The sequence below is a fragment of the Schistocerca piceifrons genome, chromosome X (genome assembly GCF_021461385.2).
Source record: "Schistocerca piceifrons isolate TAMUIC-IGC-003096 chromosome X, iqSchPice1.1, whole genome shotgun sequence".
Taxonomy (NCBI): Eukaryota; Metazoa; Arthropoda; class Insecta; order Orthoptera; family Acrididae; genus Schistocerca; species Schistocerca piceifrons.
In genome coordinates this window covers 394,476,998-394,489,025 of record NC_060149.1, presented here as the reverse complement: position 1 = coordinate 394,489,025, position 12,028 = coordinate 394,476,998, and the positions used below count along the sequence as shown (strand labels likewise).

Here is a 12,028-nt window from a genome sequence, read left to right as displayed (position 1 = left end):
TACCGATGTTACTACAAGATGTTTCACTGTATGACAGAATTGCGATTTACTTCCAACATGATGGATGTCCGGCACATTGCTCGCGTGCGGTTGAAGTGGTATTGAATAGCATATTTCATGACAGGTGGATTGGTCGTCGAAGCACCATACCATGGCCCGCACATTCACTGGATCTGACGTCCCCGGATTTCTTTCTGTAGGGAAAGTTGAAGGATATTTGCTATTGTGATCCACCGACAATGCCTGACAACATGCGTCAGCTCATTGTCAATGCACGTGCGAACGTTAAAGAAGGCGAACTACTCGCTGTCGAGAGGAATGTCTTTACACGTATTGCCAAATGCATTGAGGTTGACGGACATCACTTTGAGCATTTATTGCATTAATGTGGTATTTACAGGTTATTACGCTGTAACAGCAGGCGTTCTCAGAAATGATAAGTTCACAAAGGTACATGTATTACATTGGAACAACCGAAATAAAATGTTCAAACGTACCTATGTTCTGTATTTTAATTTAAAAAACCTACCTGTTACCAACTGTTCGTCTAAAATTGTGAGGCATATGCTTGTGACTATTACAGCGCCATCTATCACAAAGCGAGAAAAGTGGTCCGACTAAAACAGTCATATTTCTTTACATTCTACACGAATATGTAATAAAAAATGGGGATTCCTATTTTAAAAAAACACAGTTGATATCCGTTTGACCTATGGCAGCGCCATCTAGTGGGCCAACCACAGCGTCACCTGGTTTCCCCCTTCAAGCTAGACAGGTTTCGTTCTTTGCAGTTTTTCGTTTGACGCTTATTTCGTGAGATATTTGGCCTTGTCCCATCAATGGACCACCCTGTAACCTATGTGTGTGTGTGTGTGTGTGTGTGTGTGTGTGTGTGTGTGTTTGTGTGTGTGTGAAATCCAGTGGTAAGCGTAATTTTTTCTTGGATCTGACAAATTCTCCTAAATATTTAATTATCAGTAGTACACAATTTTGTTTCTGTGAGTTTATTTCAGCGTTTATGGATTTTGATACTCATGAAAAACAAGCTGTACATGGAACCATTTCCCACTATTTTCGAGATTTTTGATAAAGTAAAGGTGGGATAAACTGGGCCAATGAGGTTTGGAGTTAGATGTACCTATCCCGTTAGTCAGAGAAAGTAGCCAATGAATGAATATAATGAGTAAAATCACAGGAACATGTACTAGCGGTTCCAGAATTTCCATATGAGACATTGCAGTTTTGTAGGGGCAGCATATCCTTTGGCATTAACTGTTTCCAACATCTTGAAAGGCTTTAGTTCAGTGGTAATGAAACTTTCAGTTCAAACATATTTATTAATCAAGATTGTTCTGTCATCAATTGCAATGGACAGACCTTTACCAATTCAGCAACAAGCAGCAAATTACTCAATAGCAGAAGACACTAGCAAACCTGCAGATGACAGTATGGAGAATACTGGACTTCAGACTAGAAGAGCAAACGGAAATTACACATCCTGTGCAAGTCTGGTCATATTCTAAGACTGGTGCAAAGAAAACAACAAGAGGTAGAATGAAAAGAAAATCAACTAAATTTACCAGTGCATCACTTGAACAAAAATTAGATGCAGCAGCAAAGGACAGAAGAGCAAAGCAGTTGCCAAATAAACTTACATTCAATGAAGCAAAGCTTTCAGTCAAACGCCAAATATTGGAAGAGAGCATCATCAATGCTCCAGGTGCTCATAATGTCCAGTACATTGATTGCTATGATACTGATGTATACAGAGGGGATGCTGAAAATGTGGAAACAATGAAAAAGGCGACTTCATTGTAGTCAAAGTAGAAGGGAAAAACTGCCACAAGTGTTATTATTACGTTACTCAAATCTTTAAAATATATGATAATATCTGTGAAGTAAAAAAATTTGAAGCTCCGGAAGAAGATGACACCATTGTTTCCTGAAGTTAAATAAATACCAAAATACTCAGTCCAATACATGGCACTAGGGCTCGCTACAAAAACATGATTTGGTTGTAGGTTGATGCCACTAAATTTATTCTGGGCTAGTTTTATTTCTTCGTTTTTTCGTTAATATACTGATAAAGGTATATTTAGCATTGTCATAATAAATTATTGTATTTAGGGCCCTGTAATTCATTTATTTAACCGAAAGGTACAATTAACCCTGACTTATCGTCCAGTTAACCCAGCACTGGGGTTAAATAGCCCAAAAGGAGCGTCAAAGTTTTTCTCCATTTCTGTGAAATGTGTATGAGATAATGTAAATATGAAAGTGATGTAGTATTTGTTTTCCCCACATTTAAATTAGATTAGATTAGAATCAGTTTTCGTTTCATAGACCCAAAAATGAAAAATATAATATAAAAAACATAAAATATTTGAATGTAATACTCACTACCCTGAACTTTTGTCAGGAGATTGTCAAAATTTGTGAATAAATTACAGTAAACTGGAACTGCTAATATTTACAGAATTAATACACTATAGAATTAAACATTATTATGCACTTTTAATAAATTTATCATACACAAAATACGTAATCTTGACTGTTGAGACCAAGTGCTGTCAATACTGAAATCACACAGACATTTTATGTAAGCTGGTCTAACAGTCCCTGTTAAGATATTCATGTATAGACTATTACGAGTTGCTTATCAAAAAATCTTCCAAATTCTGTTTAAACTGCTTTATCTGAAACCAAGTTTTTATTGATTGCTGGCAATTTATCAAAAATGTGCATTCTTAATTATTGGAGTCCTTGTTTAGACCAAGGTAACTGATTTTTAGGTCTATATGTAGGTCATTCTTATTCCTAGTGTTGATACTGTGTATGGAGCTATTGGTTGGAAATCGGGACATACTACCTGCAACAAATTTCACTAAGGAATAAATATGCTGAGAAGTATTATACCATGAATAAAAGTTTTAAAAAGACCCATTCTTTAAGTAAGATTTCAAAACAACCAAAGAAATAAGTCCAGTTAAACCCAGCTTCCTCTATATGTCCACATCTCAACACTTCTTAATGTCTTAATCGATCGTGTTAACAAAGCACAATAAACCTTTAATCACGCTGTTCTCCAAAACTAGCTTTTGGCACATATGCCCTTTAGTGAAACACTATGCATTTCTCTCGAAACAAGCTTGTGGCGCATAAACCCTCTGCTGTACTGAGGGCCTCACATATGGTCACCTTACTCTAGACACAAACGTTGAATACGTGTATTGTATTTAAATCGTTTTTGTAATAACATTAAGTTCTTGATTTATTCATGAGGTTGTTTTTGGTCCGAGTACAGTTTCATGCTTTGCACTATTTTTTTGAGAAGAGAGAAATACTGGAAATGATAAAGGACACCAATGGATGTATGAATTGAGAAATATGCTGTAGATGACACTTGAAGTAATAAACAAATTAACTAAACGATGCACCATGCAGTGACTATTCTGTCGTTTATTTAAGTGTGCTTTCTTTAAGGGGTACAAATTCCTACATATTTCATTTTATTCTGGCAAACATTTTGCTGTATTAGCTCCTGGCAGTGTAGCTTCATACAGCTGTGTTTTTATGTAAAATAAAGACATCGGAATATTGCGTTGTGTCTGGTTGCGGCTGCAGAATTAATCTGATCTACTACAAGTTTAAATTTCAGAATGAAATCCATTTCTCATTGGCCCGTTCTGTTTCTGGCCGTAACGGATTTATCGTATTGCCAACATTGTTTCCGCTTGTCGTGCGTTACTTTTTAAAAGCGAGTTCGATGACGTTTTGTATTTTCCCAGACTTCACGGGTTTGGTAATAATAAGTTTACTTGCTACTGTATGAAAAATAGTCCATAAAACCCTTACAATGCTGTTTAGTTCTGTTTTGAAAAAATGTTTTCTTTGCATACGTCAACCAACACTTGGTATCTCTTTTAAAATCCTTTGGTAATTGCGTTTGTCAGATTGTAGTACGTGGGAGGAGCCGTGATTGGCTGTAAATGTCCATGTGACTTTTGAAATACATTCAAAACAAACATGGCAGTTGTTTAGTAAGTGTTACAAATGTGTAGGAGCGTATGTTGTAACTATGAGTGCTGTAATTGTGACGGAAAAGTGCAGAATGTATATGAGCTGCACAAAAATTATTGAACGTGCTAATGTAAATGTTACTATATAAGGTGCTTGAGGTGGTTTCACAGACGATTGTGGCACAGTGGTGAAGATGCGACGGCGTTTATTCCCGGCTTTTTTCGGCATTTGTTCACAAAATATGAAAGTAAAAGAAATTAAGCAATCCATTGGAGTGTTAAAGTCACAGACGTGGGTGCTGTAAATGTATATTATGCATAGTGCTAAGAGTCAGGCTAAATATATTGCGAAGTATTTGCTGTGTAAACATTTTAGTCTAAAGCTTTTGACACCTTGTATGGCATAAATGAGTGCCATTACGTCGGAAAAGACTAAAAAGACATTGTGGAATTTCTTTTTCCATCCAGTGGCTGTGTGTTTTTAATTGACGAGTTATCATCCCACGCACAGGTGTGAGAAGTAAAGGTAATTGTTTACGTTGTGATTATATTATTGATGCCCGTTGTATGAAGTGGAGTGACCATTTTGTTTGGTGTGGGATCAAAGTTTCAGATGTCGTATATGAAAATGTAAATGTTTGTGTACTTTGTGTACACAACGCGCACTAACATCGACAATGCCAGTCATGCTTTAGAGACGTTTGTTTTTTGCTAAAGAATCATTAAATTGTTGCGAATTATTTTACGGTTTGAGTAATCATAAACATAGCTGACTGTTAGGATAAGTGATATTTTTTATTTTGAAGAAGGGGGGAAAATTCTACTCTACCCATAATAAGTTGTTCAGATTAAAGTCAGATTTTTTTTCTAGTCCTTAACTGATTGTAATAACGGTGGAGTTTTATGTTAATGTCAAACGTCTTCAGAATGTCTTCAGTTTCGATCAAATAATTCGATATAAATTTGAAAGTAGAACTCATCATTGTAGACTTCAGAAGGGGCATGAAAATTTCTTTTTGATTTGTGGCCTAGAATTCCTTATTGCCTTCTGGCTTTGCTACAGATTGTTGATTGGAGCTTGGTGTGGGTGTAAGGAAGGACCTTTTTTTGTTGAAGATAAGTTTACTACCCAAGAATTCCTTTATGGTATAGAATTAGCTGTTAAGGAGAAAGTTCTTTAATCTGCATTTGGAAACATTTATGCTATCTGTCAGATGTTTTTGTCCGTGGGTAGATTGTCATAGTTTTATAGCAGCCTGTTTCAACTCTTTCTGTGTTAAACTTAGATTCATTAAAGGATAATGCAGAAAATTTTTCCTCCTAGTGCTATTTCTGAATATCCCTTCTACTCTCGAACTTAAATGAATTGTTGATAGCAAATTTCGTAAGCGAATATTATCCCATAAGACATCAGTCAATGAAAATATGCAATATGTGTTAACTTCCTGTGTCTATATCTATAAAGTTACCAATTATCCTTATAGCAAAAGTAGCTGAAAGTAAATTTTTTTAGGAAATCTGCTATGATTTTTCCAGTTCAAGTTTTTATCAGGATGTGCACCTAAGAACTTACAATTTTCTACCCCATTTATTATTTGCTGTTGGTATACTAATTTAGGAGTTCTTCAACCAGCTTCACAACAATGCTTATCTCATCTTAAGTAGGACTATGTCTACCTCCTGATTCAAATAAAATAGCAGATCATTAATTTAGAGCAAGAACAGTAGTGGGCTAGTGATCGAACACTTTGGCACTCCCACTGTACTTTGTCATCGTGCAGATGATACGTCATGGCAGTATTACGTGTTACTTTTTTGATTGGTTCAGCTATGTCTAATTTCTGTTTGTTTGTGTTGTAACCAAGATTTGCACTGCGTGTAGTGTATTTCTCTTTATGAGTGACCGAAATTGTAAAGTAAATTCAGAAATGCTGTATTAAGTTGCATAATTGATTAGTGTTAGATTATAAATGACGTATGTACATCATTTGCTCTGCATCAGTTACGAAGCATGAAAGAGAAGTTGGCACTACATAATTTAATGCTGTTTGGTTACAAGGTGAGGAAATGGTTTTCAGGATATCTGAGTATCACTTTTTCAAAGTTTATATAGGAAATATAAATATTGTGTAATATCTATAATTTGACAGTCATTATTAATTTTTCTTAATAGATTGAGCTGCTGTATAATATTTTTATTTTGATGAAAAACTGAAGAGTGGGTTGTTTGCCTTAACATGATGCCCAAAATTCGGAATTTCAACCTTGTACCCATTGCAGGGTACGGAAAGCAGCTGCCTACTTCCTCACCACCCCCGCCTCTGTCCTTCCAGGAGAAATATCTTTGCGAACTGAACTAGCGCCCTGCCCCCCCACCAGCCTGACTGACAGTAACAGTTTCGTTTCAGTGACAGTTTGAAGAAAGGTGGGGTAATTCAATGTCAGTTCAATGCAGAAAAGGAACATTTTCTACCTGATCATGTCAGGTTTATTTCAGATTTAGTACATCTAATGATTCAGATAAGAGATGGAAAACTACCAGTATGCAGAGGTATATGAAAAAGTTAGTCTGCAAAGTTTGGAAATTGTGTGAAATTTACATGTATCTGTCTCAACATAAATGAATGTAATTTTTGTTATAATCCAGATACAGCAGTGAAACTTGCAAAATTGAAAAGCTGATAAGTAGAGCTCTACACTGATATGCAATATCAGAATTGAGAATTTTCACATTCAAGGTCATTACCCTTAATCTTTGACCTTGAATAACTCATAAGTAATGTTGTATAAAAATGTGGTTTATCTACAGCTTTGCAAATCACATGTAAGTGCCTGGGAGGGGGTTCTTCAAACTACCTTCACAAAAATTCTCCATTATTCCAGTCTGAAACAGCACATGGAAAAATCGAACACCTATATCTTTCCATGTGAGCTCTGATTTCCCTTATTTTATTACGATGACCAGTTTTCCCTATGTAGGTCGACATCAACAAAATATTTTTGCATCCGGAGGAAAAAGTTGGTGATTGAAATTTCATCAGAGGATTCCGCTGCAACGAAGAACGCCTTCATTTTAATGATGTCCCCTCCAAATTCTATACTATTTCAGTGACAGTGTCTCCCCTATTTCGCAGTTATACAAATTGTGCTGATCTTCTTTGATCTACTCCATTAATCCTATCCGGTAAATATCCCAGACCGCGTAGCAGTACTCCAAAACAGGATGGACCGGCACAGTGTAGATAATCTCTTTACTTGATCTATTATATTATTGTAGTGGTGTTATGAACCATTTACATTGAAGCTGTAATGAAAAGGCAATAAAAATTGGTTGCATCTTATTTCACAAGTCTCCAATTAAATTATTAATGTTCAATAGATCTGATGCAGGGAGAGTGTATGTCTGATAATGCAAGTGTCAGGTATGACAGAAAACACAAATTATGGAGACGATCCTTGAGGACGCAAGAAGCTGGCGTGTACTTCATCTGTTTCTCCATAAGTTTGTCAGACGCATGCACTCTACCAGTGATTGTCATACATACAGGCAATATTTTCATATATGTCTTTTAACATCATTTATTTCCACATAGCAATAGAGTCAGCTTTACTGTACACCGAAGAAGGAGAATAAGTCTTTGTTTCTACTAAACCTTTGTCGGTATGTATTACACAGTGAAGCTTATGGGTAGCCTACCTGGAATTGTATTCTTGGAATGTTACTTCCTTGCAAACATCTTAATCATGGTGGGAAATTGATGTGTAATTGAAGACACATGGAGGAATATTATCTTTGCACCATTGAAACAACTGTCGTGATGCCAAAATACAGTTTTCGTGAGGTTGCTTGTGGCTGGCAGATGTGGCTAATTTCGTTACAGCCCTTACAACATCGTGAGGTCCTTTACCATGTGCTGCAGCACATCCATCCGAAAAGTAGTAAATGTGCTTTGGAGCTGGAAAGAGACATTTTAAGAAATTCATGAGGTTGTGCTGGAAAGAATACATACACAATGTATCATGCTGTAGGCACTGATATATTTCTGCATATAGCATGTGGTATATTTTATAAACATTTGTGCCTGGTAGTGAGTTACAAATGGGTGAATTGTTACTTGTGAATTATTCCAGTGAAATCTCTGTACTTCATCCTGGATGGTCAAGGAGTAATTCTCCACAAAAATCACAAACAGCAAGCTATTCATTTACTTTCATTTCTTCTTTAGTTATATCAGAGATGTGTAACTGCTGCTGGGTGGTAAATGAGTGTGGTAGGAGTTGTTATAAACTCAATGCAAACACCTCAGTGACATTGACTTTTTTTTTTTTTTTTTTTTTTTTTTTTTTTTTTTTTTTTTTTTTTTTTTTTTTTAAGTCTATAGAAATTTCTGCCTGTGTTTAATGAATATGTGTACATAATTTTGTGATTGCAGTTTGTACCAAACAGTACAAACAGGTTATATGTCACTCTTGTCAATTTTGGGCAGTAGGACATGCACCTAAAAAAACATGCTGAAAATGTAGAATTGCGTGTAACAAATGCTACACATTGATTTCTTGATGGCAGTACATGTTCTTCATACTTTGTTAGTGCTTTCAGTTTACACTCTTCAACCATTAACTTAAAATTCTGATATGGTACATAAGCAGCCAGCATGGGTCCCACTGGCATAGGCAAGAGCACAGTGCTTTGGCTACAACTCACTAAATTTTTAGAATAAAATATTTACATCTGCATGTGTATGTTTGAAATATGCATACAATTGCTAAAAATTGTGCAACCCTAGCTGCCGCTGCTGCTTGTGTACCTTGCTTCCATTTTCTTTCACAGGCAAATAATCATTTTTCCCTGGTGTCACACAGCTCACATTATAATCACAGTAATAATCAAGTACATGTTGAATGGCGTTTTCACAACATGTCTTACCTGGCTTTGTAATATACCATGTTCTGTTACGAACTGTTTTGCTCATTGTATCATATCAAAATTTGCCACACATACATTCTGTGGTGTGAAACTTACCTTTCAGCTGGGCTACAATGTCTCTTTCTCCTTTTTTTTCATGTCCTTTTTTTCCAGGTGTACCACATAATTATGCTCCAACACTGCATAATTTTTCTAACACTGGAGTCTCTTTTTCTTCATAGGAGATTTGTCTAGAAACTGAAGGCTTAGTATTTAATCAATCCATGCCAGATCCACTGCAATTTCATCTTGACTGAACGTCTTCTCTGGAAGTACCTAGCACAGCTGAGGCAACACCTGTGTTTTGTGATATTTGCTTTCCACATTTTCTGCAAGTGTTTCCGCCTGGCAATACTCTAGAACACTCCTGAATGTTCCTCAAGTTCCTCTGTACTCTTCCATGACCTTCTGCTTTAAATAGATTGCAACAGTACAATTTTGACTATTATTTTTTTTTATTTATTTTTTATTTTATTTTATTTTATTTTTTTTTACAAACTCCTACTAAATACTACCCGCAGAATATAAACACTGCAGTTTGAGTAAACAAGCTACACCCATGAAACAAGGTAATGATTAATTGAAATAAAAGTCTCTGTAATTGGCTATTCAAAGGACAAATAAGTAAATGTTCACCAATTTGTCAGAATAGCAGTGACTGCTATTGTCTGCTGTTCTGGAAAAAGCCTGGAACATAACTGCTCACTGCATTTTGCTAGTGCAGTGATGTCGACGAAATAAATTTTTGGCCATGATGCCTTTGGTGTGCCATCTTGATATTTTACCATGTGTATAGTAGCATATTGGGGCACTGCAATATATTTAAAAAAAATTTGAAGGTGAGGTGTTTTGAGGTATTAAAGGACACAGGTTAAGGTCAATGACATTCTGTATGTGAAAATTCGTAGAAACCCACCATGTTGCATATCAGTGTAAAGCTATAGTCATTAGTCATTCATTGCTGTATCTGGATTAGAATGAGAATTCTAGGCATTTGTGGTAGAGGCAGATGCATGCAAGTTTCACAGAGTTTCCGAACTTTGCAGTCCTGTAATTTTCTTCACATTTGTCAAGTACCTACTCTGAAAGAAATCTAAGTGGATTGGGATGAGTGCTGCATTGAATTGACATGGAATTATCCCTAGAACATATAATAGATGCTGATTAGTGGCAAATGTATTCAGAGGAATTTATGATGAAGTCTCAAAGATATTTTTCCAAGCAGTGCAAAGCTTTTAAAGCTGTTGTTTTTATCATTTTGTAATGCCTAACATTAAAACTATGACAACAGCTGCCCTTGGCTGCCAGGACCTGTGTCTTATGAAATAGAAACTTCTGGTTTTCTGACCACACAGCGTGTTCATCTGCAGGTGATTTATTCATTTATTCATTTACTCTTTTGCCACTTGCCATTATGTTCTTGTATTTGTTACTCTGCTCATGTGTATGTAGCACCTATATACACCTATCAATTATTTGGTATATTATATGTTCTTAATTTTGCCAACAGTTGATGAGCATCCTTGTCCAACTCTAGATATTTTTATTTTCTGGGCTTTCCTATGCATTCTGTAAAATCTTTAGTAAAGAGGGGAAAAACCTTGCATTTTGCAGACATATAATAGTCACAGACATCGCTATGATCATTGTAACACTTTCTTATGCAGACAGAGATGGAGTGTATCAACATGTTAATGAGCTACTACATTTCTTCTCGAAGCAACTCCTTTTCCAAATTCTCCTCTAATATGGACTTTTAAATTCCGTGTGAACAGTTATACTTGATTAGACTCCATCACACTTCGGCGGTATTCTGGTGTAGACCATTCATGTGTTTGGTAAGCTCTGTGTATCATTAAAATTCTCATTGGAAAACATACAGAGGTGAATCTGTTGTAGTCATATGCTGGTCTTATTCCTAAGAGAGATGCTGCTACTGGTCTCTTCTATAAAGTCTGCAGCTCGTGGTCTAGTGGCTAGCGTTGCTGTCTCTGGATCACGGGGTCCCGGGTTCGATTACATGGCTGGTTAGGGATTTTCTCTGCCCAGGGACTGGGTGTTTGTGCTGCCCTCATCATTTCATCATCATCATCATCATTCATGACAGTGGCTAGATTGGACTGTGTAAAAAATTTGATTGTGAAACAATTGGGATTTTGTACGGGTGCTGATGGCCGCACAGTTTAGCGCCCCACAAAGCAACCATAATCTCTGGTCTCTTCTGTCAGGCACCATGCCGTAAAAGAATACTGTGTACTATCACTAAAGGGTGTGAATGTTTTGAGGGCTGATATTGTAGAGGGCTGATTCCATGTTTTGTGTGACTGGAGAATGTCGTAATCTCTGGTTACATGAAGATTTTCAAACCAAATGCAGTTGTGGGTTACAATACTGCAGTTTCTTGAGTTTGTAGAAAGTGGATTTTCACTCATGGGCAGGATGGGGCGATGACTAGGAGACTGCATGGAAGTTTGTTTGTAAATAAAAGTCTGTGGTGTTATGTGACAGAAAAGGGGGTGGATGGTTATGTGCTCAGGTGGTGTCACAGTTCATGAATTTACTACACCTAGCTGTCTATAGGGAAGAGAGAATTTGTACTCTGCATGCCATTGTATGAGTTATAGCAGAGTGTACATAGTAGGCCCAACCCAAGTTTGCAGTTACACCTGTCTGCTTTGACTTGTGACTTAACTGTATTGTGTTGTGCGACATCATGGTGGCCAGATGTATTTGAAATGTATGCAGTGAAGCTCCCTAGTGTGGGATTTTATGTCTCTAAATTGTTGGTGAGTGATTTTAATGATTCATTGGACTCCGTGAATGCTGTTAGTGAGAGTACTATTGAAAGAGTTTATGGAAATTTGTTCGTGAGTCATTTTGATGTTGGCAGGTATGGGAAGGTTTCAGGATTGGAATTATTATTTCTGTGTGTGTGTGTGTGTGTGTGTGTGTGTGTGTGTGTGTGTTTTGAGTAAGTCCCTACATGTCTCAGTGGAGGACAACATGTTGACCACAATGTCTCAGTGGAGGACAACATGTTGAC

The 12,028-nt window shown here is 36.6% G+C and overlaps 1 protein-coding gene across 1 annotated transcript in view; it reads left to right on the top strand.

The window, feature by feature from the left end:
* Positions 1–3,979: 3,979 nt before the first annotated feature.
* Positions 3,980–12,028, top strand: part of LOC124721090 (dual specificity protein phosphatase CDC14C-like) — a 245,174-nt gene continuing 237,125 nt past the window's right edge. Inside the window, 1 exon segment of the mRNA XM_047245902.1 lies at positions 3,980–4,545. The gene's annotated coding sequence lies outside the window, so the exon portion shown is untranslated.